This window comes from Cynoglossus semilaevis, chromosome 6, assembly GCF_000523025.1.
Source record: "Cynoglossus semilaevis isolate Cse_v1.0 chromosome 6, Cse_v1.0, whole genome shotgun sequence".
Lineage (NCBI taxonomy): Eukaryota > Metazoa > Chordata > Actinopteri > Pleuronectiformes > Cynoglossidae > Cynoglossus > Cynoglossus semilaevis.
In genome coordinates, this window is record NC_024312.1 from 4,098,031 (window position 1) to 4,104,299 (window position 6,269).

The 6,269-nt window shown below is 41.8% G+C and overlaps 1 long non-coding RNA gene across 1 annotated transcript in view; it reads left to right on the forward strand.

Moving 5' to 3' along the window:
* LOC112487086 (uncharacterized) overlaps window positions 1-6,269 on the forward strand; it is a 116,801-nt gene that overhangs the window by 75,888 nt on the left and 34,644 nt on the right. The window lies entirely within an intron of this gene.

Below are 6,269 nucleotides of genomic sequence, written 5' to 3' on the forward strand. Positions count from 1 at the left end.
TTTTTTTTTTTTGGTGCTTCTTTAATTGTAAAGACTCGTTTTCAAAAGACACGTCCCCGCGTTTATTTGCCACATATTGAAAACACGTGTGCACGAGGGCAGACGTTGGCCGTCCACAGTCGGGTCACCTGGCTCCGTACCTGCTCTGAGTTCGTCACTGGTGTGAAGCCTTAAGAGGAAATTAGCCCCCCCCCTCCTCACCCTTCACCCCCCCTCAGCCCCCTCCTCACCCAGTCTGTCGCACACAAGAACATTCATCACTCAGATCACTTACAGTTGTGGATAAGAGGAAAAGTGGTCTGGCATGAGAACTGTTGCTGACTTCTCCACATTTATGTCACCAAAGTATTTGGTGGCCGCTGAAATTGGGACCTCCTGTTTAGACTGTGGGAACTGTTGGCAGCGCAGCATCAGCCGATATTTCAGCTCATCACTGCGAGACAAACAACTTCTGCACTGAGTTGCTTACACACTCACCTATAATGAGAAACTGACAAGAAAAAAATTTAACCAAAAAAAAAGCATGAGTTATTCATTTGTGTTTTTGCAAAAGAACGTGTTTCTAATAAAGAAAGGGCCACTTTATTAGGTGTAGTTTAGCGATTGTTAGCATCCGTGATGCTATTCGCTAACTTAAAGACAAATTTACCAAATCATTTTGATTTGACTTAAGTCATGTGACGTGATGTCATTCGACTCTTAGATAATAATTTCATCTGATTTGCATTAGATCATTTTGATTTGACTTAAGTCATGTGTGCAGACTTAAGTCAAATTAAGTCAAATGTGCAGAAGTTTTAGGCAGGGGGGGGTGAACCTTTTATACGTTCAGTCTTTTTTACGCCCTCCCTCCGTGTCATGTGGTAAATAAGAATGTGAAGAATTCCTGAATAAAAATGTCTCCAAACAGAACAGGACGTCTGGAAAACATTTGATGTTGAGAATGAGCTTCTGATTCTCTACATTCTTTTCAAAACAAAAAAAATTGTAGAAAACAAAGGTTGAAAAATTCGTGGTATGATGACGATAATTTTACCCTTTTTTTCTATCGTTCTTATCAGCCACGTGTTGAGAAGACACCGGTCCACAGTCTAGATACTGAATAGTGTCATAGAGTTTTTTTGTGACCGTTATTTATGACCAGCTTTTCCAGTTGTGATCCGGTGTTTAAATCAGTCGGAGTGACAGTGTCGGAGGTGTTGATGACATCAATGACTCCCTGTAGACGTAATAAATATAATCCTCGTGTCCAAAGGAAATATTTTTGTCATGAAAAACACAGACGGTGTGCGTCAGGTCTCTGACACAGGAAGCAAACCTGTGGACCCTTGTCATTGGTGGTTAATGTACCCAGACAGGAAATGAAACCACCAAGAGCCTGTACATACACCACAGCACATATATACGTATGTATGTGTATGTATTTTAGTATGTAGTCTGCTGAATCACATGATCTCATTTGCTGATATGATTTTAATTTTTTCTGGGCTGAACCGAGTCCATCCTCATCGTTAGCAGAGCTGACTTCCTGTCAGTGGTCTCTGCCCCCTCCTACCACTCCCCCCCCCCCCCCCACCCGACCCCTGCATTAGCTACTGAGCGGGCGGTAATGTTGACAGGCAGGGCAACACAGAGGTCATTTGTCTCTGTCAGAAACACAGAAATAGCCTGGTCGCTGCCCCTGGGCTGGAGGTGGTGACGACGTGTTCACTGGCCTCAGTAGGAGGCGAGGATGTTCTTCTGTTGTGATTACCTGCCTCTGCAGAGGAAGGTCTTTTCTCTGAAGGGCTGATGTGTACCAGGTGCCGTCAGGAGAGTCTCTGGGTCAGCACACAGGGCAGGGTGTCTGGACCAGCCTGGGGATTTCCACAGTCTGTAGCCCCAGTGGTGATTATTACTGATTACAGCTCGGTAACTGAACTCCGGGCACCGACATTCCACAGCATCAGTGCTGAGAGTGTGAGCAGACACTGGTTGTGTAAACACTTTAACACTGCTGTTGATTTTGTCTCATCTCTACCTGTACTTTGTTGCTGTGATGCAAAATTTGGGATCAAATGGAGTGCATCCATTCGTCCATCTACCTGTCTGTCTCTCCTGGTGACTAGCTACAAGTCTGTCTAACTAACTAACTAGCTGTCTGTCTGGTTAGCTAGTAAGCTATTTGTCCAATCAATCAACTCTGTCTGTGTGTCTGTCTAGTTTTTGTCTGTCTATCTGAATGACTGAATTAGTCATGATTTTAGCTTATTAACATTGACCTGATATTTTAGTAAAATTGTGTATTTGAACTGTAATGAAGGTCAACAGCGAATGGAAAAACAATATTCTCCTCTCCAGAAACATAAATATAAAAATGAATGAAGAATCAGTTTAGTTTTTTTTTTTTTGCCTAAAGAATTCCATTTTACTCCAGAAGTAGAAACATAGTTCTGCAGGATCCGGCATCAAACAGTCGGAACAAAACCCCCTTGTCTATGGCTGCACAGCATCATGTTGTGTTTTTGTTGTGAGAGCTTCACCCTCTGGTAGGATGTATGTTGACAGGCCTATGGAGCGTTCTTTATCACAAACTCAGCCTCGGCCAGAAAAAACACAAGCAGCTAATGGTTCGGAACTCCAGCTTATCTTGGACATCAACAAAACAAAAGCTATAATTATCTGTAGAATAAAACCCACTTCCTTGATTTTTAGACAAATAATGCATTAACCGTTCCAGATAAACTACGTTTCCCGCTCTGTTGCCAGTCGTTGTGGAGAAGCAGAGCCATTTGGGCCACCAATAATGGAAGCTCATTTCACTGGGGAAGCTCGGCGGCTTCATGTTCCAGCGTTTTATAAAATATGAACACCTTAGAGCCAAGTATTAGCTTCAAACTTACTTTTGTTCTGCGTCCGTTTCTCTGCCAGTAGATTTGAGTTTTTCTAATGTGTCTCAGCATTTCCTGTCCCTGAAGGACCACATTATATGGACCCAGACATTATTTTTGGCATTTTCTTCTGACGTGCACCTCCTGCACCTCCCACTCCCTCTGGCTGCCCGAACCCTAACCCTAACCCTCCGTCGGAGGCCCAGAGCAGCCTGGCACTAGCCCGGTGCTCTCAGCTAGTCCAGGGCAGCTGGGATCTGGGGGGAGCTCCCTGCAGCTCTGCAGTGTGCTGGCAGCTCCCAGCAGCTCTTAATCCTGCCTTTTCACCTTCATCACAGCATCACAGTGAAGAGCCACAGAGAAGATAAACAACGCAGTCATGGGCGAAGACACGTCCACACTCTGAGAAGACACTGACAGGGACAGAAACAAAGACAGAAAGCCCAGCGGCCGCCTCTCAGTTCCAGGGGCTTGGCTTCGTTTGTCACTTGTTTGACCCAGACAACAACACACAAGACAACTGTTGTTTATTGTTTATGGAGGGAAATTCTGCCACAACAAGACATCTGAAGGGCAATAACTGTTTGTTTTTTTTTATAGACTTTACTTTTTGTTTTAATGAGTTGGGGTTAATGTAGCATGAACTGAAAAAAAAATATATATATATATATGTATGTATGTATATATGTATATATATGTATATACATATATATACATATATACATACATACATATATATATATATATTTTTCATATATGTATATACATATATGAAAAATATATATATACATATACCCATAAACATATACCCATACATATATACATATATGCACTTATGTATTGCTGTATTGGCCGACCATGACAGGTTTTTTTTTGGATTGTTCGTGAAAACATAATTTGAAGTGAGACCTTCTGTTCTCTCTTGACATATATGCTTTATATATGAACACATATATGTAGACACAGCAATTCTTAAATGTAATAATCCCATCATCGACAAATATACTAATTGCTAATATGTTTTGTTTTTGTTTTTTTGTGGGAGGAAAAACCACCACATAACTAGAGAGAACAAAACAGAAATGTAAATATATTTATATATTAAATATATTAAATAACATATCTTTCATAATATTCCACGGCCCTGGACTTATACGATGGAGCTCACACTAACCTCTCCTAATTACTAGTATCCAGTTGGCGGTTTGATTTTGCCTAATTGCCTGTGAAAGTCTGCATGCCTCTGTGTCCTTGGGCAAGGCTCTGACCACAAATTGCTCCTGGCCACTGAGGCAGCAGGTGAATATAAAAAATAAAATAAAATAAAAACACACGGCATGAAGTGCTTTGAGTGACCATTAGGAGCAGAGAGGTGTTTCATAAAACCAACAGCAGCACTTTGTGGCTGTGGAAGAATGTGCTGAGTTCAACCGTGGACGGGTGTTAATGCTTCAGGACGGGACGATTTTTTTTTTCTGTCAGCAAACGAATGTCCATCAATGACACCAGTCATGGGTCCTACTTCATAAAAATATGTCATAATAAATGCTATTACGTTAAATAGTTAAAATTTACGACGGCCTTTTACGAGACTGAATATATAATACAAGCACTTGAGCTTTTTGAGTTTCTGGTCACAGCGCCCCCTTTAAAGCACTCAGCGCCAGTGCTGACAGAGAAGCCTGTAGGTCTGCACCGGGTTCTCAGCAGTAAAATCCAAAAGAGAGAAATTCCTTCCTAATGGTGCATGAAAGTACTGATTCAACACTCTATTATTGTTCGAACCCCCGGTGGATCTTTTCCACATTACATCAACACCGCACCTTAAAGAAAACGCCGTTCTTCTTAGGAGCAGTTTTTTTTTATTTTTTTTTTATTTCATTTTTATTTTATTGTGTCCCTCGACGCTGTTTGTGGTGAAGAAGCTGCAGCTGGACGACGATGAGACCCGATGGCAACTGAGGACTTTAAAACATCCTGCTGACGACCGCACTGACGGGGTCGCAGCCCCTCCACGCTGCCCCGCTAAAGAGGAGTTAGAGTAAACAGGCGTAATACGCGGAGACTCAGAGAGACTTGGACTGTGTTCTGGTAAATAATTGCGTTCATTGTTCTCTGCCACTGTTGGTTATGGTCACAAGCTGTTTGGTAGGCCCCTGTCTGTCTGGTGCTCCCCATGAGCTCAGTGTCAGCCCCTACGCCCCCAAGGGGAGCAACTTGTGCCAGGGGTGAAGATGCCAGCTCTCTGACCCGGTTGCTCTGCGTCTGACGTACCCATGCCAGGAGCGAGCAGTCCGCGGGCCAGCTTGGAGACTCGGGGCGTGCTGTGCGCATGCTGCTCCGCTGTTAAATAAAGCTGGTTCAAAGAGCACATTCCTGCCCCCAGCCCAGCAGCGAAATAGCAAGCTCTCTTCCTTGTAGTGTCAAAGCACCAGATTGTTTCATTTTATTGCTTTGCCTTTATCTGGGGCTGACTCCGGTCCAATCTGATTGGATGCAGCATGTTATTAGCCTCTGTTGTTGGCTGTGGGAACAGCAGATGGCCTATTTGGACCACATTACCTACGCTCCTTATCTTAAGTGAAGAATTCTGTCCAAGTGCTCAGATCTTTCAGGACCGCCGTCCTGTGAAGACGCTGCAGTCCACTCGTGTTTATCCGATGGTTAGCTCATATAAAGCTAGCTTTAAATCACACCTTTGTTTATTACTCTGTAAACTGATGAGGAGTCAAAGGATTCTTTATGAACAAACACACTGCATGTACTTATGACATAACACTCTTTTAACATAATAACATAATGTTGTATGAAGTCATCAAAGCTACTACAACATAATAGAGTTCTTATTCAACTTTAACATAAGGTAGTTCTATCATTTTGATGCTAAACTATATCTTATGTCCAGAAACAGCTCAAAGTTGTGAAAGTAAATAGTGAAAATAAAGCAGACAATATTTAGCTACAATATAGACCAGAAATGGTAGTACTTAACAATAATAACAATTACTTAACAATAATACTGTAACAGTTTATGGGGTTAAAAACTCATGAGTTAAAACTAGCACAGTGGCTATGCTTTAGTCATGAAGGTAGCTAAAAGTTAGCTTCAATAAACATGGGAACACACAGTCATAAAATGTAATATTGAATGACCAGTGGAAAAAAAAAACAGCCCCTAAAAATACTTTTCAGGAGCAAAAGACAACTATGATTAAAATCTATTTTTATATTATATTCTCTAAAAATAAAGTTATTATTCAGTGGCTGTAAAAGTTGTTGGTTGAAGTCCAGCTCAGACAGAAGCATCACTACAACCTAAAGATTGGGTTAAAAAAAAAAAATGTTTCATCTGCCAAACAGATGCTGCAACACTGCCACACACACACACACACACACACA